The 12,725-nt window shown below is 36.7% G+C and overlaps 1 protein-coding gene across 2 annotated transcripts in view; it reads right to left on the bottom strand.

Moving 5' to 3' along the window:
• The window catches only part of LOC134748251 (uncharacterized), a 138,825-nt gene extending 126,556 nt beyond the window's left edge, over nt 1–12,269 (bottom strand). The window contains exons 1-2 of one of the 2 annotated variants that reach the window (XM_063682982.1): nt 12,056–12,269; nt 10,439–10,499 (exon numbers count right to left, since the gene is read on the bottom strand). The gene's annotated coding sequence lies outside the window, so the exon portion shown is untranslated. The remainder of the gene's footprint in view (nt 1–10,438; nt 10,500–12,055) is intronic. The other variant, XM_063682983.1, reaches the window with a different exon arrangement.
• Between the last annotated feature and the right edge of the window lie 456 nt (nt 12,270–12,725).

Raw genomic sequence — 12,725 nt, 5'->3', positions numbered from 1 at the left:
GCTCCTGTAGCTTCGTATTCAATTTTTGACCGCCAGCAGAAAGTAAAACAGCAAGTTAATTTTAACCTTACTATAATACAAATAAGACGGTTATTAAAAAAATGACGGATCTTTACGACAATAGAGGGTAAAAGGGTAGTGCCTTGACTATTGACTGCTTCCCTACTAAGTAATGAGGACGTGTTAATAGACACTTCCTTTGCCTTTATGTAAAACCAAGGAATTGTAATTACGTTTTTAGGGTTCTGTACCCAAAGGGTAAAAACGGGACCCTATTACTAAGACTCCGCTGTCCGTCTGTCTGTGGCCAGGCTGTACCCCATGAACCGTGATAGCTAGACAGTTGAAATTTTCACAGATGATGTATTTCTGTTGCCGCTATAACAACAAATGTGCCATTTTCAACCAAAAGGTTACTTATTGTCGCTTGTCAGTAAGGCGCTATTTCCATATAGCTTCAATTAGAAATCAACCTTATCAACAAGCGACAATGTGGTACGTTTTGGTTAAAAACGTCACAAATACTAAAAACATTAGAATAAAATAAATATTTAAGTGGGGCTCCCCCTTTCCCATACAACAAACCTGATTTTTTTGCCGTTTTTTGCGTAATGGTACGGAACCCTTCGTGCACGAGTCCGACTCGCACTTGGCCGGTTTTTTATTTGAATGCCTTCCTTCAATTAAGGTGTCAATGGGTTTTTGTGTTTAGAAGACTACAAAGTTATTCGTAAGTATGTGGATGTGGATACTTAAGTTGAATTTTGTTCTATTTGCTAGAACGGCAAAGATATATGTAACTCCGTATAAAATAAGTAAAGTTTAAGGAATAACGTCCCTCGGAATATCAAGAAAAAGTTATACTCGAATAGATGGCGCCACACCTTTGGTCTATACTCGGGTAGATGGCGTTGGCGACACCGTTTGATATTTAACAATTTTAACACATATCAGTAAAATGACATAGTAGATGGCAGTAAATGTACTGTGACTACAATATTTACTATGACAATAATCCTCTATAGTATAGAAGATAATAGATAGTATAGACTTTATACTATCTATTCTCTTTGTACAGCGGTGTCCAACGAATTAAAAGGAAGGAACGGTGAACGAATAAATTAACTTACAAGATCAAGTAATAAGTATTTCATAAATAAGAAACAGAGATAATACTTAGAATGATACAACAATATGATAATATGTGTTATTTATACACTTGTATGCATAAAGAACGTATTAACAGTAGCAAGTATTATACATTTTGACAACACATGTGAATTGACAAATATTAATCCGTTGTTTGAAAGTGCTTTCCTAAAACATAACATTTAATAAACATACAAAGTATTTTCATTAGGTAAAGTACTTTCTATTCAAATAAGTACTTGGTCTTTTAAGATGTAGGTACTAATTAAAACTTGCTTCGAAGAACGTTCGACCAATTCCATGCTTCAGATTATAACAGGATGTCTATAGCCTCCTTTCATCTTAATACGAAGATGGACGACTAATTTTCCAACTCCGGGCAAATTTCAAACGACGTTACAAGTTCCCTCTTGATGTTTAATAAATCAGAGGTTCCACCACAAAGTTCGAATGCGAAAAACGATCGAGAAACGTTGGTCCACACGAAATTTGACAGTTGCTAGACGTAAATTATGACACTTAGTTTTTGAACTTTGGAAGTGCCAGGTAAAAAAACCTCTTTATTCTGTCAATTTTGACACTTTCGATATTTTTCATAAAAAACTTTCTGACTGATAAACTGGAAAAATTCATTGTTGATTGATTGATTCACCGATATTCCGGTGTTCAGTAAAGAACTGTCAATCGAGTATTTTCACAAAGTTACCGTATTTTCGTATAAAAAAGATGTTAGGTCCAAGGACATTTATCGTATCCCAATATTATTCAATAAGAACAGTACTATTCGTTTTCGTGTGTATTTACGATTACGAAGAATGTAATTATTTTGTATTTACACATTTCACATAAATTTTCATCAAATCAGAAAATTTTAGTCATATTTTCCAAAGGTCCCCGACAAGTTTGATTTGCGGCTGAAAATGTTCAATATAAGGAGATTGATATCGGCCAAATTTGCGACGTACCTGCGGATACAGGACATGGAAACTTTTTTAATAAAAAATACACTGAGCTGAGACCAGCCGCTACATATTTTATGATCTTCTTGAATATTTTAGGCACCAATCACTGTAACAGGTTGGACAGTTTCAGAGATCTTAGGATGACTAAGTAAATGTTATATAAAAATTTAGAGTCTCATCCTCCTTTCATTATCGTATTGTAGAAATTGTTGATTTTAATAAAATAATTTGATTTGTCCCCAAATTTGTTGTTGATTTTAGTTATTAAAAAACGTACAAAACGTAGCTTTAATAAAAAAAAATACAGTCTATATCATAACAGCCAAGGAGTAGTGAGAGTAGAATGCTTACATTCGGAGCCATTCTATTTCAAGCACGGGGTACGCCAAGGATCCATTCTTTCTCCCATATTATTCAATGCGTATGGTGAATAATTATACATAATTATGAGACGCACCTGCGAAAACTGGGCGGGTGGCGTGAGCATTGGTGGGGTTATACGCGGACGACACCGCACTTCTTGCATCGAACGAGGCGGAAATGGTCGCCCTAATAAGCAGTATAGAAGCTATCAGTGAGAAAATGAGTTTATATGTAAACAGATCGAAGACGAAGATAAGGATAGTGGACAGAGCTCAAAAATTAGAACTAACTGACGTAATCAATATTGACCTGGTCGATAAATTTGTATACCTGGGTTCCAATATTTCCAACACTGGTTCTTCAAAACTAGAGATCCGAAGACGCATTGGTATGGCGAAAACGGCGAAAACGACAGCTACAGTAAATTTGGAGAGATCGGAATATCACACGCAAAACCAAGGTGCAGCTAGTGCGCACGCTCGTATTCTTCATTTTTCTGTATACCTCTGCGACATGGACAATAAGATAAGCTGATAGGAAGCGCATTGATGCCTTTGAAATGTGGTGCTGGCGGAAAATGCTAGGCATATTTTGGACCGAAAACCGGACCAACGCCTCAATACTCAAGGAGCTCGGAGTAACCACAGGCTTTCAACCACATGTCTCCGGGGAGTACTTGAATTCTTCGGACACATAGCCAGGAAAACTGGAGACAACCTGAAAAAGCTTATGGTCACTGGTTCGGTAAAAGGAAAGAGAAGGGGCCGCAGTCCAACGCGATGGTTCAACCAGGTTAGCAAATCGCTATCCATCATGGTCCATGATGCCTTAGCAGTCGCAAGGGATCGGAAAGCCTGGAAATCTGCCATCCGGAATTATGTGCTCCACGTAGGAGGTCACGACCCTCAGCACTGAGGAAAATGAAGCAAGAAGGAGGAATAACAATTATGGAACAATCTAGCTTGGCATTAGTTTTTAGAGAGGTACATAGTAATTTACACATTTTTTTAAAATTGTCTGAGATGTTTTAACCGAATTTTATTAATTTTGTAAACAGCGTACTCATATCCAATAAGATGGTCGCATCCCATTATACTATAAATTAAGGTACAGTTTCTGTCTTAAGGGGCCCACTGGTTATCAGTCCCCCGGACAATATTAGTTTGTCAGTTAGAACAAAAATTTGGCAGTTCCGAACAACTGACAGGTCGATATCGTCCGGCGGACTGATAATCAGTGGGCCCCTCTGATGATGAATTCATTTGATCATTACATGAACAAAAATAAATATGACTTGCAAACAAAACACTAATGCGAGTCGCCTGTAGTGGGAATCGTACGAGCCAACTTAATAGCTCAGCAATCAAACGCAAACGCAGTACCAACGGTCATCACAACTAAATTGCTTTTCTGCAAACAGCTATTAAAACATAAATAATAATACTTTTGAACAGTTTATAGTGTAGCAAACATCGTTTAATTTGGTGATTTTTAATAGGTAATTTATTTATTGCCATAATTGGTTCCATTTGTGTCAGAATTTCCCTTTAAAGTTGTTTATGATGGCTATAATTTTATCAGGATTGAAATATAATGCCGGGAACGGGATGGCAGCAGACCATAACGTTGCTTACGACAAAATTTGTTCAATATTTGTACTATAAATCATGGCCGTGATCTGGTTTAGAATAGGAGGCGCAGGACTCTACTAAGAAATTTACTTTAGTATTATATATTTTGAACCAACAAAAAACATAGTTTTCGTTTCTTTTAAATCGCTTCGAATGTATTAAATTTTTATCAACCGTCTTTGGCTGTAGGTATTTTGTCACATAGTAGTTATTGATTTGGTTTTTATTGAAGTATTTTTTAATTTCATCTTGTATCACAGACACAGTTGGTCGCCTAATATTTAGTCCGATATCTTATGTATACAATCATTTATATCATATTTGACATTTGTTGAACACTCCGCCGCTCCATAAGTCAGTAATCCCGTTACATCAAAGGCTCAAAATTAGACTGTTTACAAAACGTCCGGATCTGATAAAATAAATGTTTGGTACTGTACGTAAACAGCGCGGAATGTATGCAATATTTTATGACGGGATACGAGTATTGACGAGATATGGCTTGCGTTATAACGGATGGCGAACATAATCTCGGATATATATTAGTAACGTTAGGTCAGTAACTTTAATTTTTATAATAAATATAATTGCAGGAAAGTAAACATTGCAGATGTTTCGAGATTTGACTAACAATAAACTCGACTTGTATTTTTAATGTTAGTACCTATTACCTATTAATTTTATTCAAACAAACACAAATAATAAATAACATAGTAATAAAACTAATAATTATTATAAAGTTAAAAACCTCTAATGTTAGTTTATATAAGAGGAAAGGGGACGGCCCTTCTCCATACAAACGTAGTCCCCATTTTCCTATCTGGATATTGACATTATGAAAAGTATTTTTACATAATTTGATGTACATTAACCATAGCTATGACCCCACGTTAGACTCTTTTCAATTTTTTTGATTATTATTGTACATATTGAATGCGAAAAACCGATTTCATATTATTTACAACACGATTTTATATACAACAAATTGTGTCCAAATTATTGTACCGGAAGGCGCAGCGTGGTTAGACCCTGAGGTGGATTGATGACCTGGTAAAGGTCGCGGGAGTCCGCTGGATGCAGGTGGCGCAAAACCGGTCATTGTGGCACTCTTTGGGGAAGGCCTATGTCCAGCAGTGGACGTCCTCTGGCTGATATGATGATGATGATGATGTGTCAAAATATTTTCAATAATGTTAATATCTAAACTGGAAAAAAAGGACTACGTTAGTATGGAAAGGCGATTTTTGCGGGTCCTTCACTTTCGTCATAAGTTGATGAGGTTGCTGAAGGTAACGATATATCATATCAAGATAGTTGCAAATAAATTACCAGAGCTGCAAAACCAAAAAGTCCAGATTCTCAGTAACCCCGGACCGACAAGGAAGAAAATAACCTAATAGTTGATAACATTCTTTTTAAAAGATATTGAAGAGAAGCGAAAGATTGAGACTGAACTTGAAAGTCACAATGAACGTTTATTTTATGGGAACAATCATGAAATAAAATACCTAATCAGAACTTGAATGTGACTTTTTTAACTTCATTCGAAAACACTGAAACTTTTCTAAGCCATTTTAATGCTTCGCCCGCATAAGCAAACCCTCTCTTAACAGTTCAAATCCCTCGACCACATATTGTACCACAATCGCCACATTACCGTCAATGTCAGTGCCGCGATCATGCACTGGATCAGCACTAATGAGGAGACTGCATTACCCTTGCAATCGCTGCATAAGGCCGTTGTTGCACTATCCAGCTTCGCCGTTAAGAATCGAGATCTGGCAGAGTATTTACATTGGTTCGAACGCAAGCGGTGTAATTCTTGTTGAACTAGTGGAAAATGACCTCCCAATCGGTAACAGCCATGAGGATAGGAAGGAGATATTATACTGGTTTTCCTGAATGATCAACCCACCGGTACTCGGCAAGTGATTTCATGACACGTCTATATTGGGGACGCGCTAAGAATTATGGATGCGATATCGTGTCCGATATCGTCTTCGACAGTCAAGTCATTGCTACATGGTTTAAGTTATACGCAAATGATGGCAAGGATTTGTTTTATTTACAAAATATTATGATAGGTACTATAATAAGCCATCAAAGTCTGACGTTTGTTCGAAATCGATAAATAGTTTTTGGCTTTAAAGCTCAATGCTTTAAACCTATGGTATTTGAACAAATCAAATAAAAAAAGCACAAAAATGCAATTTAACAACAATAATGGTTCGGTTGACTATCTTTTTAACTCCGGCCTAATTAGGATAGCCAAACAGGACAGTGTAATGCACTCTATCTATTCACTCGATGGTGCATGTCGCCCTTTATCTGAGCAGCCAGCATCAACCTCTCGCTGCTCCCGGTACTGTTAGATTAGATCCGGTTAATTAAATGCTGTGTGTGTTTGTGCAGATTGTGTATGTGAACATTGTGTGGTGACAACATTAAAATCGTAGCGGATGTTTAGGTATTTCATTAAATATGTACCTTAATCTCAATAACTCGCTTGGTTGTATTTTGGCTAACATATTGCTGTATGTCTTTGATCTATCAAAATAAATACACAATGTTTCACGTTTGGACAATATACGATAAACCTGAATGCTGGACTTGCAGTTCATTTAAAAACATTCAACTAAGTAACTCAGTTTAACTTCAAAAATGTTATCTCTCTGCGCAACAACAAATCGCTCAACTTTTCCCTAGGTGAGATTTTCACCAAGATCTATTTCCTGGCCATTACGTTAAAATGTATTCGCAAGATTTATATGGAGTCAAGTCGTGCCTGGTTTGCCAGTTAAAATAAATATAAAGACACCTCATAGCTGTAATAAAACAAAGACTCATCTCGTATCAGTATCATAGTCAGATATGACTTTGTTTTACTAAAGTCACGTCTTGAATAATATTAAGTTACTTATTTCGTTAGATGGAGATAATAGGTTACTGAGAACTTGAATCTGATTTTGAAGTTGTAAATAATTGCAGGCATTCCCTTATAGCGTGAGCTGTTATCATGATGCGTTCCTTGCAGTTGAATAATGTATTTATGATTTGTAATTGATTAAATAGAGTAAGTAAGTTTGCGATCATCATTTTTCTACTCGTAACGTAACAGGTTCCCGGTCTACAATTTCAAAAAGTAAAATTAAATCTAAGTGATACAATTTTCAAATTCGAGTTGAAAGGAAGCCCAGATAAGATAATACAGCAAATTTCTTCGACAAAAACAGTAAAAATCCGAAGGACATTTTATATTATTTACAAAGTCATAAACATAAAACCGTAAGTAGTCACCACAGAAATTCTCTCATAATAGAACTTGCTCCGAAACTTCCTCGGAAGCCTCCGCAAGCCTCTTTTATTTATTTTTCATTTTTCGACGATCTTTAATGAAAAGAAGCCGATAGGGGGAAGTCCTCTAACCACGGACGGCATATAGTGCCGGACACAGTGCTATCTCGGCAACTAACAACACGAGCAATTCAAGGATAAGTAAAAGTGGCGCAGGGGGACGTATGTACCATGGACGTGCAGTCGTGCACGGGACGCGCATTGCTTGTGACGCGCGCAGCGACTGTGGGAGCGTTTTTTAGTGTATTTGTAGGGAAGGCGCTGCGTCTGTAAATTGTTAACTTGCTTTCCTTTACATATATAAAGGAAAGCAAGCTAACAATTTAAAAAGTAAAGAAAAAGGTGAAGCTGAGGGGAAACTAAATAAACTAGTGAAGAGCGAAGTTAAAAAACCGGCCAAGTGCGAGTCGGACTCGCGTTCCAAGGGTTCCGTACATTACACAATTTAAACAATGTATTTTTTATGTGAAATGTCTTTAAAAGACCCGTAGGGGTCGGATCAAAAACTAAGTAATTAAGTCCGACTCACGCTTGACTGACATTTCTAATAGGTTTTCCGGTAATCTATAGGTAAAGATCTATTTTGTATACTTTTTTCAAAAATTTTGACCCAGTAGTTTCGGAGATAAAGGGGGGGGGGGGAATGGTCATTGTTTGCCTATTTTCTTGAATAACTTCTAAACTATTTATCTTAAAATTATAAAAAAAAATATATTGAGAGATTCTCACAATGAGCTCTTTCATTTGATATGTAACACGATATAGTTTGACAAACTTTATTTTTTAATTTTCTCATTTACCCCCCAAAAGTGGCCCCCGTGTTTACAAATTAATTTGTTTTCGTTACATGTCCATCTTTGGGTCACAAGCTTACATATGTGTACCAAATTTCAACTTAATTGGTCCAGTAGTTTCGGAGAAAATAGGCTGTAACAGACGGACAGACAGACAGACAGACAGACAGACAGACAGACGCACGAGTGATCCTATAAGGGTTCCGTTTTTTCCTTTTGAGGTACGTTAAGTTAAGACTATGACGAAGACTGAATTGCAGAATGTTCAGAAGTTATATATGTGATCGGTGTCAAATGTTTTTAAACCGTCCGGTGCTGAGTTCGAAATGTAGTCCGTCCGGTACTAGGTGCCTCTTGCAAAGAATGAGTTAACTAAGTTTACTTTTCGTTTTTGAATTAGTTTATGTAGAAGTTGCATTTGTGTTATGTTATCTCGATTCTAAAGTTTGTTGATTTAAAGATACATTTTATCATATACCTTTTTATTTTCTTCAAAAAGGCTTAGGTGTCCGCCACTCGGGGACTTCCCCCTACGGCCACAGTTTTTTTCGCTTTGGCCCCAGTACTTTGAAAAGATGTTTCTTTTCAACTTGGCTTATTATTTATAGTTGAATGATTATAAATATTTTAGTTCCTTGATTTTTACTATAGAAAAGAAATAAGTTCAAACTAATTTCTCATCATTCTATGTAGGTAAGGTACAATTTGATGTACTCAATCGGTAACCTGAAAATTTTCTTTTTGATACAACTAGACTGTTTTACACCTAATCAATAGAGATAAATTGCAGGCTAAATGGTAATAAAAATGATATTAACGGAGAAGGAAGGGACCTAGTTTAATGACTTCTATGCGCGAACACGTGGGAAGAGGTAGTAGCAGATAATTTACGACATTTATACCTTAATTACGAAATAGTAATAATCTATTGGAGAAACCAATAAAATTGGCCAATAATTTTTTTAATATAACCTATAACGTACTTACTTACAATTAACAATTCGATAGTTACTTTTAACGAACATAATCCTAACGATGTACTAAAAATAAAAGAAGCACGGAATAACGTGAAAGTGCCTACCATTGGATACATTGATAGAATGGGTACATTCATCATAGAACGTCGGTACAGGCATGTTAACCAAGCACTACATTTGTTAAGAATAGTTCGTTCGAATACCAGCCATGATGCATTATGCCGGTCCAAATTTTTAAGGTGCCAATGTTTTTGTAATGATGGGGTATTTTAATGATGCGTCATATTTGAGACTATTTTTTATCTACGTGAAGGAATCCTTTAACTTAGGTATAATGATATGGTTATAGAATTATAGATGTCTTATTAATGTCTAGATTTCCGAGATACGTTATACCTCTATTTATGTAAAGATGGCATAGATATTTTAATGATAAGTATGTCATTTCTTTCTAGGCATTGTATATGGCAATAATTGTTGTGTGTCATCGGTAGATAACTGCTTTAGATATGACAAGAATTGTTTATCGGTCAACTGCCTGACCCTGCCTGTGATGATTCTGACATTTCTGTGAAATTCATAAAAGACATGTAAACCTATGCTTTGCAAGTTTAAATGTTAACGCTCAGATTGCAATGTTCATAACAATGGTATATGAGAGAGTTATCCTAAAATACACTTGTTAAATTAAAGTCAAACACACATGTCATACTAATTAGATACCAACATAATTATCCTGTGGACTCAGCAAATACAAAAGGAGTCGTAACAACGTGGCAACTCCAATTCAAAGCAAAGATCTACGGAGCGTGCATTACAGAAATTATACACAGACTCAACATACATTATTGAACGGGAACATACATTAATTAGGGAATTTGTTTATTTTATCTTCAGTCCTGAAGTATCGTGATTTAAGCTTTTGTCGTCGTGGATTTTTTTTAATGGCAAATATCTATTAAACAACTCGTTTTTCCTCCAATCTACCTATTGACATGATTCTTGTGGCGTAACGGATAGACAATCTTGGACGGAAATTAACCTGAGTGTCAATTTATCAGCATGGACAACTAAAGCATTATTGTAAACCGACACAATTTTACGTCTGACTGTACCTATAGTGTATATATTTGTCCAAATCGTTTAAAACCTGCAGAAGTTAGTCACAGATTTATAAACAAACCCTATGATTAGGATAATTAGCTTACTTGTTTATCTTCAATCCTGTATTGGGGCAAATTTCGTCGTGGAGATCTTGACAGTTATAATCTGCGGATTGAGAAATTTAATTGTTTTACCGGTTTATTGGTCAGCTAGGTGAGCGTTAATGAGATCTGTTGATTGTTGATTGTGTTTATTATATTTATCATTGGGTGTCACATACAGAGGATGCATGGAAACAGAAGAAACAGCCTCTCACGTGGTGCTGGAGTGCAGCGGAGTGGCCCCATACAGGGCAAAACATCTCGGATCCCCGAGAGACCTACCCGAGGTCCTACTCAACATCAAAGGTTTGATAGGTTTCCTCGAGGAGCTGGGCTGGCAGGACTAGCCCACCTCCCCCCCCTCCCCCCCAATGTCACGCAAAATAGGCGCCAGTCGTCGAGTTGCAGAAAATCGCCCGAACTACAATACAATTATTTATCATTGGTACAGTTTACCATCATTGACAATTTTTTTTTTGCGATGATTTTCAAAACAGTCCTGGGCTAATCCAGAAACTCTTGGTTTCGTGAGATAGGTATGATACTAATTAGCGTTAAAATGTTTACAAGACGCAAGTAAGAACCAATAAAACTGATAATTAAAATAGCATTCTCGAAGATAACATAGATGTAAGTATAGAAGTTATTAACGTTCTTAAAGTTAGTAACGTGTTTAACGTTCACTAGGTCATTGCGCTAGTTTCCGTCCATGCTCTATTTTTCGTCCACTTGACGGATAGCAAATAATATACCTATTTCATTTTTTATTTGCGTCTTGCGAAATATATTTTTCATGTATACATTGCTCAGACATTAAGGATTACAATAAGTCCAAATTTGTGCAGCAAAGTAGGTTTATATTCAAATTTCTTCAATTGGACGAAAACTAGCGCAATGACCCTATTCTTAAAAGTGGTAATAACTGATTTATTATAACGTTGTGAAACCCCATCTCAATGCAAGTAATGATCCGTACTACACACTCATCGTTAGAACCTATAAGTCTTGTACAAAAGTTACACAATTAATTGATTTTCAAAAGATAACTGTTGTTGTCCAACCCACGGAAATAATTCTATTAACTTGCACAAATACAAGTAATTACTAATAAAAAAGGGAAGGCTTCAATCACAAACAATACTCTATTGTTATAATGAATTGTTTTGTTATGTGTTCATCTCGAAAATGCTATTTCATTGTTATTATTTATTCCACCCACGTGCTTAAATTTGAATAATGCTTAAATTAATATAAATCCATCAATTCATTATGAGTTTTATGATACAGCGCTTTCTGATTTACTTTTTCACATTCGAAAGTTCAAAGAAGATACCAATTTTAATTATTAATTTTATTGTTATTTTATCGCCTGGTGCAAAATGTATCATCAAATTTCCCAGTAAGATCGAGTTACTCAAGAACTGTTAATGCTTAAACATCATAACGTTTCTCCTGTAACCAAATCATTTTCATGTTTCCGCTGAACCTCGCATCCATTAAATCGTTGTCAGCCGTCAACATTGTCGGCGTCGCACTAATATCATCTGGCATGTGTTTACTTTCTACAATCAAACAGATCACATTAACCACATCCGTTATATCTCGAATTGTAAAACTGACCATCAAACCGGGAGCAGCACTGAACGGCAAACTTTCGTCCGACTGAAACACAGTTCACAGCACAGTCACAAATCCTTCCGTCGCTTTATAGGCCGCACTATCTCGGGGCAAACATCCCTACACAAACACACCGAGCCGGTACGATGTTTCGAGCGCGAACAAGCCGTCGGCAGCGACACGCATCCCCCGACGTCCGGAGAACGACTGACTGGCGGAATTATGTTTAGCTGCGGGGCACACCGGCTATTGCATCCGAGCATAAACGAAAACGGCCGAATGGGATTTTGAGGTGTGAAAGAGACGGGTCACACTTTCTCAGCGAACGAGCGAGAGAGAAATGCAGGTAGGGTGGGAGACGGCTGCACCAGGGTTTCATCTATGCAGGTTGGGAGATGGGGATTGCATGGGTTTATGAGTGGAGGTGCCTGTGATGTGACAACCCTGCGGACAACGTTGTTCTTGAGTCAATTAGGGCAACAATAAAATTGATCACAATTCGGGTCAATCAAGCCATTAAGTCATTAGGGTTGATAGATAACGATAAAACAAATATGACTGTAGTTTTGTTGATTGGGGAAGTGCTGCTGCGTTATTGTTCCCGAGGGATTCGACCGTTACAGATGTGTTGTTATACTTAATTGTAGTGATACATCGTAAAGTGTACGATGTA

The sequence above is a fragment of the Cydia strobilella genome, chromosome 16, assembly GCF_947568885.1.
Source record: "Cydia strobilella chromosome 16, ilCydStro3.1, whole genome shotgun sequence".
In the NCBI taxonomy this organism is placed as follows: domain Eukaryota; kingdom Metazoa; phylum Arthropoda; class Insecta; order Lepidoptera; family Tortricidae; genus Cydia; species Cydia strobilella.
Note: the sequence above shows the minus strand (reverse complement) of the source record. Positions and strands in the feature narration are given on the sequence as shown.